The sequence below is a fragment of the Macrosteles quadrilineatus genome, unplaced genomic scaffold (assembly GCF_028750875.1).
Source record: "Macrosteles quadrilineatus isolate MER2022 unplaced genomic scaffold, UCM_ALF_1.0 Scaffold_4__1_contigs__length_99947679, whole genome shotgun sequence".
Taxonomy (NCBI): Eukaryota; Metazoa; Arthropoda; class Insecta; order Hemiptera; family Cicadellidae; genus Macrosteles; species Macrosteles quadrilineatus.
This window is the reverse complement of record NW_026542597.1, coordinates 34,689,166-34,704,707: the sequence shown is the minus strand read 5'-3', so window position 1 is coordinate 34,704,707 and position 15,542 is coordinate 34,689,166. Positions and strand designations below refer to the sequence as shown.

At 40.7% G+C, this 15,542-nt stretch overlaps 1 protein-coding gene across 1 annotated transcript in view; it reads right to left on the bottom strand.

Moving 5' to 3' along the window:
• Positions 1 to 15,536, bottom strand: part of LOC128991534 (cAMP-dependent protein kinase inhibitor beta-like) — a 34,531-nt gene extending 18,995 nt beyond the window's left edge. Inside the window, exon 1 of the mRNA XM_054414501.1 lies at positions 15,290 to 15,536. The gene's annotated coding sequence lies outside the window, so the exon portion shown is untranslated. The remainder of the gene's footprint in view (positions 1 to 15,289) is intronic.
• Between the last annotated feature and the right edge of the window lie 6 nt (positions 15,537 to 15,542).

Below are 15,542 nucleotides of genomic sequence, written 5' to 3'. Positions count from 1 at the left end.
TAGACACATATTGATTGATACTTCCCTTGCATGTAACTTTTCAAGGTTGATCATTTATTCAAGCTGTCCACATTTTTTAGACTTAATATCTTGTGTTTACAAACTTTAAACAGTGAAACCCTATTGATTTCAACCCAAATGATCAGCTGTTAAAACAAATCAGCTGTTAATAAAACATTTAGTTTTATTGCTCATTTTATTATCCAATGAAACTAAAACAAATGACGAACTGTAATATTAATCCTTCATTACAGATAAAAACTATGGTAAAAGGACATATACTGAACTGTGTGGAACTGCAGGGGAATCGAGTTTGGCAGACCTCAGTCTCTAAAAAGATATTTTTGAAGTCTTAACCCTTCCCGGACGGGCGAAATCGTGACAAAGGACGGGCAAAAACCATAGGAAAAAATAAAAATTAATTTTCCTTTTTTGTGTTTTATTATACGAATATACATAAAATAAACACAATGGAACACTTCATACTGTCCGAATAATTTTTTACTCGTTTTTATTTGAAAAAAAATTATGCGGATATATCCGCTCCCCGTCCGCAGATGAGTAGAAAAGCTGCGGATATATCCGCCACCCGTCTTTGAAGATATGACTATGACAACGTTAGGTAATAAATAAAGAACAATATGTTGTTGCGTTGTTTATTATATAAAACTGTTTCAAGAAAATAACACTTCAAGAAAAAGTTGAACTACAATTTCAGTTTTCAAAAAGTTACAAAATCATTTTACGGGGTTTACAAGGTGCCTGTAAATAGTCCATTCTTATAAAACAAGAAAAAATAACAATAATTTCAGTTTTCAAAAGGTTACAAAATCATTTTACGGAGTTTACAAGGTGCCTGTAAATAGTCCATTCTTCTAAAAATAGTCTTTTTGGGTGTGGTACACCTCAAAACATGTGTCTGGATGTAAGTACGGTTTTTCGTCACATGTTTTACAAAAGTACACAGTTTCCTTACGAACTTTGTTCTTTGCACAAACATGACATCTGAAGGACCCCTTCGGTGATTTGCCCATAACATGGAGTTTTCCGTTCAGCCGTTGAATATCATTTTTCGGTCGTCCTGGTCGTCTTCTTGTAAAATTGCAGGTCTCCTGAACGTAGTCTCTTACTAAATCTTCCACAAGGCTAAGTCTAAACTGTTTGTGAGACATTGCTACTCTGTTGTTGTCTTCTTGCAAGGATTTATATAGAATATAAGAGTTTATAGTAGACACTTCAAGGAGCCAAAAGAAAAGTTTGCGATACCATTTTTTAGTACGCCTCATAAACTGATAACTAGATATCACGTGGTCAGCACGATCAACTCCACCCATGTGTTTAGTGTAATCTAAGACAACATCAGGCTTTAGAACAGGAGGTTTATTTGGCCACTTGCTGGGCTTCTCTGTCATCTCATTCCGGCTTATTTTGTGTTTGGTTGTAAGCATAGTTACCACTCTTTTGTCCTTCCAATAAATAACACCCAAGTCTTTGTTTCTTCGTGCTTCTACATCACCACAATTGAGCGGTTTGCTTAGTGTTGGCATTTCCTTTCTATTATAAACATATTTTTCTTCAGCAACTCTTTAGCCAGTTCAGGGCTATTGTAGTAACGGTCGATGTATACATGGTGACCAGATGGAGGGTCCAGGGGATCTTTTACTAAAGAATCGCAGAGTTGTAGAACAGTATTTGTTGTTTTCAAAAGCTCATCCTCGTTACCATCACTTTTACCGTAATATGGGCTAAAACTGTAAATATACCCATTCAGAGCATCAGAAAGAACAAACACTTTTAGCCCAAATTTTACAGGCTTGTCGGGGTTGTAAACTCTGAATGAAATCTTGCCCTTGAATGAAATAGTGCTCTCATCCACTGACACATACGAGCTTGGCGTATAGAATAGTTTACATTGCTCTTGAATTGTGTTCACAATATTTCTTATTTTGAGGTCACGTGCGCTTCCCTGTTCATGACTAAAGTGTAATCTCCAAAACAGCATCAAAAACCTATCTCGAGTAAAAACATCGGAAAAAAAGGGCATCTTGTTTACCCAGGACAATGAAAAGTAGTCCTTTATATCAGGCAACGGGTGAAGTCCCATATTCAGTACAACCCCGAGAAGAGCTCGGATCTCTGTGGTTGTTGTATCAGCCCAAACCTTTTGTTTCCTTTGGTTTTGAATAGGCAAACTTTGAGCATATAGGTTGGTTTCATCACAAATCAATTGTATTAGATTACTATGAAAGTAAAGTGAAAAGAAATCAATTGGTTTTGAAGTGAGATCAAATTCTGTAGGCAGATTACGACCGTAATTGCAGTTATAAATAGGAATAGTACTTACAGGTCCACTGTCACTGTCGGTCACAAAAGCATACTCCTTATCCCACTTCATACGAAGGAGTTTAGCTTTAGTTAGATTTGGTTGTTGTGCCTCTGTAGACCTCTTTTTAGATGGCTTTTTAGAGTTCTTTGCAAATGACTTTTTGGACGCCATTGTAGATTCATTGGTTGAACTATGAAGGCTTTCTTTTTCCGAGTCAATAAAACTTGAGGCATTCCCAATATCGTCCTCACTAACTTGTTCATCACTAATACTTTCCACTTGAACCACATTACATTCATTTTGAGGAACATCAGCGTCTTTGTCATTTTCGGATACAAAACCATTTACTATATCAATATCATTTCCATCGATATTTGCATTATTTACATCACAACTACGCACAGATATGTTGTCATCTTCGTCCAATTCCATCCCATCAACAGCAACATCACCCTCCGAAAAACTCTTGTTCAATAACTCAATAATATCACCAGAAAAACTAGTACTATTTACGTTATAAGCCATCGTGCATCACTATCTCATTCTGCTAGACAGACAACTGTAACATTTGGCGCCAACACACAGACGTCGTGGGGGGTGTAGGAGAGGTGGTTGGTGTGAGGGAGAAAGGGGCGGCGCGGGAGAGAGGGGCAGCGCCTGAGAGAGGGGGAGTGCGAGAGAGAGCGCAGCCATGGATAGAGCAGGAAAGTGGCGCCTTGGTACCGCGAAACATCTGGTTACTGTTTAAGTACCTGCCAGTCTGTCTGAAAAGAAGGCGGATATAACCGCTTCCCGTCCGGAAAATAAAAAACCATAGGCTGATATATCCGTCACCCGTCCTTAATCGCTAATGACTTATGCGGATATATCCGTCACCCGTCCGGGAAGGGTTAATATAAAAGAGTGTTTTATTTGTTTTCTATTCACATCATGATAGTGGGCATTCTAGAATGCCTCTATAGCCGTAAGGTACAACTAAAACATACTTTCCCACATAACCCTAAATCAAAAGTAGGCGTAGGCCTATGATCAACTTTCCATGAGCTGCAAATAGGCTACAACAACTAAAACCCCAAAAAAGCTTAACAGTTTCACATCACCAATGTAGCGATCGACGCAGCAGCGTGTTTCTAAGTAAAATTTATACATTACAATTTCCGTCACAGTTTTTACTTGTCCTTTATATAGTGGCTGACCCGGGTTTGGGCACGTGCAAAGCCATCCATCAGGGCTTGTTACTGTTACTAACAGTCGCGTAATGTTCCTATTGACCGCCGTTATTGTGTGTTTTTTTAAGTGTGCATTAACCGTTTTATGACATTGAGAGATAAAAATGTTAAGCCCTGATAGACATGACTATAGCTTAGCAAGAGCAGAAACACGGGTCATCCACTATAGGCTAAAGAACGAGTCAGAGCTGTAACGGAAATTCTGGTTGGCCTACGTACATTATATCAAACAGCTCTGGTAGCTAATGAATGATAATGAACAATTTCTAAGTAGGCCTAACGTAACCTAGGTTTTGCAATATTCTATCCCACTTATGCCACAAGCCCTTGTTTGGCCCTAAGTTACTACCGCTGTACCGGTAACTAATGCTATAAAAAAGTTCTGTTAGTTGTTGGTCAAAGTTAGAGGAAGAAAAATGTCCCCTCAAGGAAGGAGGAGGGGGCACATTTATTTCTTGGACCCGTAGGATGTCACATGCATACCATAGGCCTGTAAAACACAGTGCCGGTTTAAGGGGTTGTAGCGTGGGGGGGGGGAATTATGGAAGCGTCTTGGGAATATGAGGCTGATGCGTTAGCTGACATGACAGTGACGAAGTGATGTGGTATGTGAGACTAATTTAAGCGTGCTGATTCTGCTACCAAATTATTTACATGAAAGACGTGTTGGGGACCAGAGGACGGAGATCTTTTACCCAGACCGGAAGCTTGCATAGCCAGCTTTGATTTATGCTAATACAGCTAATTTACTAAAACTATCCTTCCAAAACTTGTGACCTAGAAAATGACTATGAATGAAATGATTGGTTGGTGATTGAACTACTTAACTCAGAAATAACTACGAATTTACTGAGAAGAACTATGGGATCCTTCTGGGGAAAACGTGTTACCCTATTCATGTTGAAAATGGTCCGAGGCTGAAGGCCTCGAACCGTAATTAATTAATTCCTACATATCCAATGTCGAGGCGACCGTTGTAGGTCTCCCCCTTTACCTTGCTAACTAGTCTGACTTTATTACTTAATTTCTAAGGTATATAATTAGCCTAGGGACTTAGCCATCATGTGTGTAGGGTTGCAGATGATCCGATTTTCAGTGGCAGTTGCTGGAGACGTCAGCGCAGAAGTGGGCAGAGAATTGGAAAAGTAGGTGGGGGAAGGTGTTCGCTTGCTCACGGTAGGCTGACAAATTCGTCATGCCCTGCCACTATAAGAAATATAGCGTGCCGCTATGCGTCACAACCACCCCCTCTTCGAGGAAAGAAAAGTAAAAAAAAACTGTTTTGCTAAAGGTTGGTAAAGGGTATCATTTTTTGGGGGGGGGGGGATCTTTAGGACGATTTGCTTCCAGATGTGGAAGGTGAAGATGTGAAGGTTCTGACCAGCCCGGCTTGGAATTGGCACATCCGACAACCAGAATTTCCTGAACCAACCACGGCAGAGAGCGGGATCCACCCCCCCTGCGAAAAGAGGAAGTTTTGTGGCACTCACCAATTTCTTTTCCTTTTTTATTGAAATTTTTTGAGGGTTGAGTACTATGGGCAGATGGTGGACAAAATTGTATGACTTCCGGTGTTGTAGGTTTATGGTTCTGAGAGGTGTTGTTGATGACATGGGCTAGGAGTTCGGGCAGCAGTTGTGGGTAGTGAAGTGACGTTGGCTGCTCATGCGGACAAGGCCGGAGCGATGCTGGACGTGCCCGTGGCGAGGTGTCACTCTCTCAGCGTATGGTTGCGGGGAAGACTGTAACACTGCCCATTGTTATTGGACGCGAATTCACAGTGTCCATCAGTTGTCACGTGTTATGCCCACTTCAGGAAGAGTTAGGGTTTACTTTAACTGGCTGTTGTACTCCTTTCGATTTTGAGAAAATTTGTACTTCTTTGTTTAAATGTGTTGCTTGTTTTTTTGGATTGTGCAGTTATCTGGCTGTAAAAGGTCATATGTTGGGATTAAAAACTGAAATTGACCGCTGATGGTCATTTGAAATTGCTAAACAAGGTGACTGCCGTAATGGAGGTGATGAGAGGTTGGTAGCAAGGTGGAGGTCCGATCAATGACAGGTTGGTTCGGACTCCAAAGATGAACCATGGGTTCGTTGGGGCCGAGCTACTCAAAACCAGACTGGTGGAACTTGCGGAAAACCGCTTTGGGGTCTGTGTGTTGATGCATCGATGAGCGCTAAATTCAGGTGAGGATAGGTGCTTGTGGATTTTGGAAAATTCTCCTTCATTTTGGAGTATTTTGTGAAGAGACAAAAATTATCCTATTTCTTTCTCTTATGCCCTGTGACGTACGATGATTAATCATTGATAAAGAAAACCCCTCAATATATTTCATATAAGTTTGCCAAAAGACTGTTTAATAATTAATATATAAACAGTCATATGTTTTTCAATTGTTTTGTTTAAAAAAAAACAGTAAATAGTTTAGTGTGTTGTTGTGTGGAATGAAATAAAGAAGATGGTTTTTGTTCACATTTATTTTTGTCATTTCTGATATTTTATATTAACTGATCGTCCGTGATATCGAGTTGATCGAATCACGCATATTGACGATATCAATTGGCGACCGTGACAGGACATTTTTAATTAAGAAATGACAAAATTAGGAGTTAAAGATTTGACAACTGAAATGCTAGAGAAAGGCCTGGAAGAAGGTGAGCAGAAGGAGGCAGGAAGCAAAGCCTACGACCTTCGATCACGGGTAGGACGGAATACCCAGTTGGTAGAACAAATACCACAACCTGACCCGGTGAGTACTCTACTGTCCAAAATTTCGGAGAAACTAGATATCCAATCTGAGAAACTTGACACACAGTCGGCAGATATTAATAGTAATATGTCATATTTTATGGAACAAATTTCTCAAAACTATTCAAAATTAGACAATAGAATCGAATCATTGGAGTCAGATGTTGTCGTAACCATTGATAAAATTACAAAATTAGAAACAAATTTTGTTGGTAACTCTGATAAATTAAATGAATTGGAAACTAAAATTAATTACATTGAAACTAAATTTTACAATAAAAAGCAAGCTATTGGAACACAGATATCCTCACAGGAAAAGACAATTACTTTGAATAATCCAGAATCCCAACTATCATTCATGCCTATTGTAGATCCCAAAATTATCAAAGACAGCCTACCGGAATTTCATGGGAGGTTGGAGGAATGTCCCACAGCGTTTCTAGCTACGTGCGAGTCTTTGTTAAAACGGACGTGTATACCGTCAGAAATATATCTGCAGATTGTGAGCCAACAGTTGAGGGGTTCGGCAGGTACTTGGTGGCAAAACATTAAGGGTCTAAGTCTAGAATGGGACACATTCAAACATGAGTTTATGCAGAGATTTAATTCAGAGTTTGTAAAAGCATTAATCACTAAGAAATTCTTGACAGATGTTCAGCCTAGTGGCATGAGAGCCGGGACATTTGTTATTCAAAAGTTACAGTTGTTTAATAGAATGAATGATGGTGGGAGTATTGACGAGAGTGTTACTTATATTGTGGAACTTTTACATGATAAGATTAGGTCTCTCGTTAAGGTAGCTCAACCAAAATCATTTGACGAGCTCAGGAGCATAGTAGCAAAGCTAGACGAAGAGGTAAGCTTGTATTCCTCAAAAGCAAGATCTTTGAACCTTGTTAATTCCTTTAAATGCTATCAATGTGGGCAAACTGGGCATGTGAAGGCCCGTTGTCCGGAAAATTATCTACACCAGAACCGTTCTAATAGGGACGAGAATGGTTCTAGAAGAGTTTCTAAGTCCCAAAACTACAAGTCAGAACGAACCTATATTGGTCAAATTTCTAGTGAGAGTGTGGGTAATCCCCGACCGGCAATTAGTTTACAGATTGGTGACAAATATTATACTGCAATCCTTGATACTCAAGCATCACATTTGTTTATTGGCATGACGGTGGCAAAATTGTTAAAACCTGTTTGTCCAGACGGCGTAACTGTTGTCAAAGGTGCAGTACAAGATATAAATTACAAAATCGAAGGATTTACTTTTCTTGAAGCCAAATGTTCTCAAGAATCTATTCACATTCCGGTAAAAGTGATTAAGGATTTAATCCCGGAAATCATACTAGGGCATGATTTCCTTGTCAAATACACACTTTTTGTTGATAGATTATACAGCAAATGAAATAATTTTTGGCATTAAAAATAGAGTCAGATTGGGATGGTTAGAGGACAAACACTTTGATTTGGGAGCAGAATTAGAAAACAACGTTTTGGATGAACTGAAAACGGGAATATTGGATCTCAATCAAAGAACAGACTTGAATAATTTACTCAGTATCTTTCCAGAAGTAATTACAGACAGAATTGGGTTCACTACTACGGTAAAACATAAGATCTCTTGTAAAGATGACACTCCTGACAAGCAGAAACCTTACCTTCTTAACCCCGACAAAGTAAAGGAAATGGATAATCAAGGGCTAATTGAAACGTCATCTTCAGGATGGGCTTCACCAATAGTATTACCCAAAAAGAAGAACGCAAACTACAGACTTTGTGTGGATTTACATCAAGTCAACAATAAAACTATTGCTGATAGCTTGTCAAGAAAACCGGTAGACAGTGGTAAGATATCCAAAGAACTCATGGAGAGGGAAGTTCCAGTCCCAATGAAGTTAAGACAGATTGAGCCTGTTCTTATGGTGGCACAACGGGAAAATTGTGACATTGACTTGGAACTGATAAAGAAATGGCAGAATGAAGATGCAGCTTGTAGTAGAATGAAATCCTGGATAACCAAACGTTACACTAATTCCGAAGCTATCCCATTCCAGTTTAAGACATGCTATAAGAACCTTCGCTTGGAAGACAGTTTACTTATGTACAAATCTCATCTATCAGAATCTTCCCCTGTGATTGTAGTTCCGAAGTCTCAGAGTGTAAGTATTCTAGAGAAGTACCAAGACAGCCCTGAAGCTGGCCATCCAGGACAAGATGAGACCTACACTTCGATTCGGCGTCGTTTCTTCTGGGTAAGTATGCATCGGGACATTTCCATTTCCATTTCGTTTTGTCATGAGAGCAAGAAACTCCCTGACTGCATACCCGGTACCTATCCTTTAGGACATACCCGGGCCCCATGATGTAGGCCTAAGCTTACGCATCAACCTATAGCACATCATGGGCGGATAACTTAAGGTCATCAGGCTCGCCGGCTGCCGAAGCAGACCCTTCGGAAGGAGGGTTGCCCCTCGATCCTAACCAGGGATTCTGGCTGCTTGTTTAAGCGTCACTCCCCTGGGTTCCACTAGGTCGGGACCTAGAGGTCCATGGTAGAGCGCCCCGACGCATTTAGTGCAAGCAACACTCGGGACCTATCTAATCCCTGACAGGCAGAACCCGCCATCGATAGCCAGGAGGAAGGGGACCGTCAGCACGCTGACGGGGGGAACCCCAACCTCCCATTTACACCACTACCCGATCGAGGCCTTACCCATTGCTGGGAAACCAGAGATAACCAGAGCGATAGATCCCCAGATACCCCTGGCGGGCTCGGACCCAGCACCCGATCTACTTCGTTTGCCCGTCAGACCCAACATCACTGCCAGGCCATCAGGGTTTCCCAAAAGGAGGCAGGTATAGAAGTGGGACCCACCCGGATGAACCTATCCACCAGAGGTGGCGACACCCTTGACTCAATTGAGGTTTCGGGAAGAACCCCCCACACTCAAGATAACCATACCGTCCGTACTCAGAGACAGGGATTGGTTTGCATAAGTGCCTACAAACCGTTGCCCTCACACTGCGGAAAGTTACGTTGCCCTTGAGTGTCCCCGTGAGCTACGGGTACTTGCCCGTTTTCACCTCCAGGAAAGGTTACTTCCAAAGTCGAGGATTTGCCCACTGAATGCTGGTCGCACACAACAAGCAGGCCGAAGCCCAAAGAACCACAGACACAGGTAGGTTAGAGATTATGATGCACTTCCATCTCTCCTAGAGCTAAACACCCCTCCATCCTGGATAAAGGAATGTCACTGGGACCCAATGCCCAGTCGTCCATGTCTGTGGCCTACTTGAAAATGCCGATACCAACACGGAGCATTTACCTCCCCTCTGGGGGCTAGGTATTTCACCTCCCAGGACGAGGCTACTTCCAAAGTCGAGGATATGCCTCACAAAATGTCAGTCGTACACAACAGGTAGGACTCAGTCACAACCACAAGCTACAGGCAGGTGAAAGATCTATGAACTTAATCAACACTAGCAGAGCTGAACACCCCACCACCCTGAATGGAGGGAATGTCACTGGGTACTCTCACTTTGGGTAAACCCAAAGAGGCTGGCTTGTCCAGTCGTCCATAGCTTGTGGTCTACCTGAAGTGCCGGTTCCAACACCGGGCAATTACCTCCCCTCTGGGAGAGCTAGGGTCCGCGTGGTCGCCCAGGCCACGAACCCACGCAAGCGTGGGCCCCCTGCGGTTCTGCATCGGGACATCAAGAACTACATCCAATCCTGCACCATCTGTGCCTGTACCAAGGCTAACAACCAAAAAGCTAGTACAAGCATGAGAGGACGTCGGCCACTTTTTCTTGGTCGGGAAATAAAAAGAACTGGTGATTGGAACTTCATGCATGAAAAGTCTCCTGAAACTATGAATTTGACTGCATGGTATGAAGAAAACGTAAAACAAATCAAACATATGAATCGACAAGCCGAAGAGAGTTCGAAGAGCAAGAAGCAGAAGACCATAACGATGCTTCACCTGGGTATAACTTAAGGTCTAGAAAGAGGAAGATTTGAAATATGTATTGAGGGTTTTGGGGGGGATGATTGACGTACGATGATTAATCATTGATAAAGAAAACCCCTCAATATATTTCATATAAGTTTGCCAAAAGACTGTTTAATAATTAATATATAAACAGTCATATGTTTTTCAATTGTTTTGTTAAAAAAAAAAAAAAAAAAAAAAAAAAAAAAAAAAAAAAACAGTAAATAGTTTAGTGTGTTGTTGTGTGGAATGAAATAAAGAAGATGGTTTTTGTTCACATTTATTTTTGTCATTTCTGATATTTTATATTAACTGATCGTCCGTGATATCGAGTTGATCGAATCACGCATATTGAGGATATCACCTGTGCTTCCTATATCTAATTGTACATGGATTTGACATTGATTGTTAACTAACTTATCCCTAAACCTAAATGCTACTACCTTAGCGACTACTTAAGTTAAGAAGTATGAAAATAAGACAAGGAGGGATAGGAAAGAATAGAAAGAGAGTTTGTCTCTAGACAAATGACTGTGCACTAGCCACCACAGAAGGTGCCATCACTGAGCCCTTTCCAACGGGGTAAAAATAACAAAATATAAAATAAAATGTAACCACCCGTGGAAAGTTTAAGCACTCTAATATTCAATCAAAAAAATTCTTTACTGAACTCAGTGAGGGTGTCAAGAGACAAAAAGGGAGGAGTGAAAGATTTGGCCAATAACGCACGGAGAAGGACGTGTAGGGCAGCCCATCCTAGTGAAGGATACCCTGAGACTCACACTCCCCCGGACGTTGGCGGGGACAGCGACAGACAGAGAAGACTTTTAACCTAATATCACTTCAGCGTAGCTTTCCGGCCTGGGTAAAATGGGTTGTTCTTTAGAGTTGCGGTTGAAAAAATCATTTTAAATGAGACACGTGTGCGTTCCTAACATATTTTCCAGTTGAGGGATTGATGAAACGTGCTGTGACGGGAGAATGGGGTTTCGATTGAGAGAGAGATGGCAGAGGGCCAATATGGTCAATGAATATTTTCTTCCAAGGTTGAATTACTATTTAAGAAGAGAGTTTCCCTACCTTTCTGTTTGGAGCCTGCTTGCACCTTTGGCATTTGACACTTAAGCTCGAACCTTATCAGCGATGAAGGCTTAGAGGTCTGGTGCCCAGAAAAAAGGTTTGATGCGGGCAAGGGTCTTGCTGATGCCCAAATGGGCTGAAGTGGGAGACTCGAGTTAGTAGGCAAACAAAAGTTCGAAGAGTTTCCGGGGAACGGCTACTCTGGCCTTGGTTTGATTAGGGAGACGGTAAAGAAGGGTATGGTTTTCTACGGAGTAATTTGGGGGCTTGTTGGTTGACCTAATAATTTTCCTGAGGTCGGGATCATCGATTTGTTGTCTAGCGATGTCCTTGAAAACCTCAGGCAGGAAAAAAAGAGATAAAACAATGGGAGGAGTTGTTTCTGTTGGCTCTGTGTTCACGAAAAGTCGGGAGAGACAATCAGCCCCTTCCCCGAATGTGATAAATCTTGAATTTAAAGGAGTTGATGAAGGAGATCCAGCGTGCAATTTTGCCAATTTGACGGGGGTAGTTTAGAAGCCAAGTGAGGGCTGAGCAGTCCGAGTGAAGCTCAAACTCTCTGTGTTCCAGATACTGATGATACTTTTGTAAGGCGAAAACTATTGCAAAGCATTCAAGTTGAAGTGTGGAGTAGTTGAGTTCATGTTTATTAAGAGCCCGGGATGCATATGAAACTGGGAACAGCTGATCACCATGGGGTTGGAGGAGGACAGCTCCGATTGAGGAACCGGAGGCATCGGTGTGCACGACGAATTGTTTATTGAAGTCGGGCATACGGAGAATGGTGGAGGAGACCAAATCCATCTTTACGGATTTGAACGCTATGAACTGGTCAGGGCCGAAGATGAAGGGTGATTTTTCTTTAGGTGATTCAATGGTATAGTTATTGTGGCATAATCCTTTATAAAGCGGGCATAAAATGCTGTCACTCCAAATAAGCGGGACAACTGTTTGATGTTCTTGGGGGGTAGGAAATTCATTCATGGGACGTGACCTATCAGGATGGATTGAAATGGTGTCATTTGAAAAAAAAACATGACCAAGAAACTGAACTCTGTTTGACGCGACCGTAATCTTTTCGGGATTGACAGTGAGCCCTGAATCACGGAGGCGTTGAATTAGTGATTTGACCTTTACAATGTGATCCTCAAAGGTTGTGATGCTATAAACGCACAGGTCGTAAAAAAAATTGTAAATGTACTTGAATTTTATGTCACAAAAAATTTTGTCAATCAAAGAGGTGAGAACCATACTACCTGATGCAAGTCCAAAAGAGAGGAAATTGAACTCATATTGAGCCCAAGGGACAACAAACGACGTGTATTGTTTTGACTCTTCAGCTAGGGGAATTCGGTTGTACGCAGAGTTTAAGTAGAGGAGCGTGAACCAACGAGCTTGACCTAAATGCTGAAAGGCGCTTTCTATCGTGGGCATTGGCGTGGCGTCAAGTTCCAAAATGGAATTGAGATTTCTGTAGTCGACGACCATGCGTGTTTTCCCGCCCTTTTTGGGGACTAAAAAGGCTGTGGAGGCATACTGTGACGTAGAGGGTCTTATTACCCCCTTCTGTAGCAGTTCGTCGATGTGTTGCCGCATAAGCTGAAGCTTGGGAGGAGCGTACTGATACGGCTTGTTTCGGACAATCTTTGTTTCCTTGATGCGAATACAGGGCTTGTAACAGTATTTTAGGTTAAAACAAATAAAAAAATAACCAAAAAATAACCTCGAATAAGCCCTAAATAACGCTAAAATGCCAAAAACCGGCGATTTATTGGAATAGTAAAAATATGTAGGCAATAAAAATTACGCAGGTTGGTTTTTAACGAGGTAAGTGATCATCGACTAAGGTACGGTAATAATGATAAAAAAGTTTTGTTTTATGTTAGCCTACTAATCCTACCCGTCTTCATTGGGGACATTTTATGAGTTATAAAAGTTTTACGAGCTTCATCAAAATAGATCAACAAAAACCCAATTGTCCTAAAAAAATAAAATAAATAAACCAAAATTAAAAAAAAATAAAAATTACCTACCAAATTTATAAAAAAATAACAAAAAATAACCAAGAGAAAAAAAATTTAAAAAAAATAAAAAAATAACCTGTTACAAGCCCTGCGAATATGATATTTCAGAATGTTCGTTCGGCCTAACTTGCTGGTGATGGTTTCAGGGAACTGAGAAAGCAACTGAGTGACTGACTTGTGCAGTTGTGGATTTAAATTCTCTCCCATACTGACTGGGTCGTATTTCTGCTCGGTGCCTGGGATACAACTGAGTGACAATGCTGTTAGAGCTTGAGGGGATCCATATGGAAAACTTAGGGAGTGTGTGAAGTGAACATGTTGATTAGTGCCCTGGTCTTTGTTAAAAAATCAGACCCAATTAAAACGGGAACTGGTAAATTATCAGTGACGAAAAAAGGATACGTCTAAGAAAGGTGTTTTATATTCATGTGAATCTTTGCTGCAAATTTGAAATGTGTGATTGCGATAAAAGTAGTTAAGTTACTTTTCGATTGCACGATCTTGGCAGACGTGTCAACATAAACTTTTTTTATCGATTCTCGATACCGATACCAATGCCCAAGTAAGTATCAGTGGTATCAAGGATCGATGCATCCCTATCTTCAACCCTCAGGAGCCAGAAGAAGTAATGGTGGCACTCCTAGTTTAATCTCTGACTCGTGTTCATTGTAGGCCCATAAGGTTTCGCTTCTTGGTATGTAAATTCAATGCTAGTGGTTATTATTTGAATTACATCACCAAATTGTAGGACTGTAGCAGTTAGGCATAAGAACTTAAAGTAAATCGTTCATCGTAAGGTGGGACCCATACACTTAGGGCCTATTCCTAAGTTACCAACATAGCTTACTTGATTTGTTGTGATTCCCAAATATAACAATAACCACAAAGTACAAAATCCTCGTCCTTTAGGTACCTATCTGTCATCTACGGGGACTTGTCTGGCATACATTTTTGCACGTTTCGGGTGTGCTTAAGGATTCATAATAGGCCTAGCCAACTCAAATTTTAATTTAATGTAGGCCTATCCAGAGGCAATACTTACTAACTTAACTTACCTTAGGCCTATAACTAAAGTTTTAAAGGGGGGGGGGGGCGGAACGTTGTTCGCTTACACTAAAAAAATGCCTAGAACAGGCCCAGTTAAAACAGCAAATATGGCTTAGGCCTAGTAGACATCAGTACTTACATTACCACATCAATACGATGTACAGCCATCGGTGTTTGTGGTGTAAGTTAGTGGATAGATTATTTGGATGATGTACAAGAGGTAGACTAGGCCTATCTAGATGAAATCCCATCAGTGACACTAACTTTTTGTCAACGATTATGCTTAGAGTGCCATTTCTTCTTAACTGTGCATCTTTTGTTAAAACTTGAGTCATTTATAATTTTATTTTAAGTACCGTAGGCCTACCGGATTTAACCTTCGTTCGATTTTGTCATTATCAGCAACTTTGGTTAGTTAGGTTAGGTTATGACAGTAACTGCCGGACGCCTAATCCACGCCCGGTTTTTAGACGCGTATCCTCTGCCTAACTTAACCTATTAGGCCTAGGCAGCAAATAGAGGGAAAAGACAAATTCCAACCTAATATGGATTAATTGTACTTATTCATCCCAGATTTTATTAATCTACCCTACAGCTGTCACATTTGTTATTAAGTTACAAATGTATCAACTAGGCTATGTCCAAGTTAGGCTTTCAGTTTAGGTCGACAATGGACCATTGATCTAACTTACACCTTCTTCAAAGTAGGTGTCATATTCATATTGAATTAGCTTTTTCATAGTGTAAGGCCTAACTATTTATTAAAAACAAACCTTGCAGTTAAAGTGACACCGTATGAGGTATATTTTATTGAGCTAGAAATGCGCCTAATTCATACTTACAGAAATGTTCAGAGATCCGTGGGGTGTAATAAATACCGAAATAACCACTTCACAGTTCACAAATCCCGGGGAAATTATGCGACTGCACAGAAAAGTGTATCGTGGTAGATGCTGGGTAAATTAACCGAATTATTACAGTTTTAACATTAACTGGATAAAATTAATACCCACATTAATATACTTGCAATTAGTTAGGTCTATAAATAACACATTCACAAAGCAGTAATACAATAATTTTACAAGTTGTCTTGTC